A 604-nucleotide genomic window follows, 5' to 3' on the forward strand; every position below is an offset into this window, starting at 1 on the left:
GGCCAAGGCTTGCTCCGCCCGCCTGCCCGGAGGAGGCGAGCCTTTCCCCGCCTCGCTCTCGCTTCTCGTGCCCGGCAGGGAAAAGGCGCGCGTAAAGGCGCCTTTAGGGCTTCGCTCATTATCTTTTTTAATTGCTCCTCCTGTCAATGTTTTGCAGATTCCAAACGCCGCATTAATTCGTTAGTCTTTTTTTGCTGTTAAGCGCGCCGGATTTACTTATAAGCTAAACAAGCTATAGCTTAGGGCCCAACTCTCTTGGGGGCCCCAAACTTTTTAAAAGAAAACAAAATTGGATGTACATTTCCAAAATATAAGATAGAAAACAAATAAAGTAAAACCTGCATACAGCAACAGTGCTTTGTGTTGTGCAGGCTCCTGGGATGTAAGCAATGGGCTCCACCTGCTCCCTAAAATATCACTGGTTTGCTCATTTCTATATATAGGGTGCCTACATTCTGCATGTGCAAATGGCTTTAGATACCTATTAGGTTCATAAGTTACCATATAGCATATATTCAACACAAAAGCAGTGACAATTTGTTGTTGACAGAGGACAGCTGGACATATAAAGGGCCCCATTACCTTCAGTAGCTTAGGGCCTCAT

This window comes from Podarcis liolepis (genome assembly GCF_965112155.1).
Source record: "Podarcis liolepis genome assembly, chromosome: 3".
NCBI classification, from domain to species: Eukaryota; Metazoa; Chordata; class Lepidosauria; order Squamata; family Lacertidae; genus Podarcis; species Podarcis liolepis.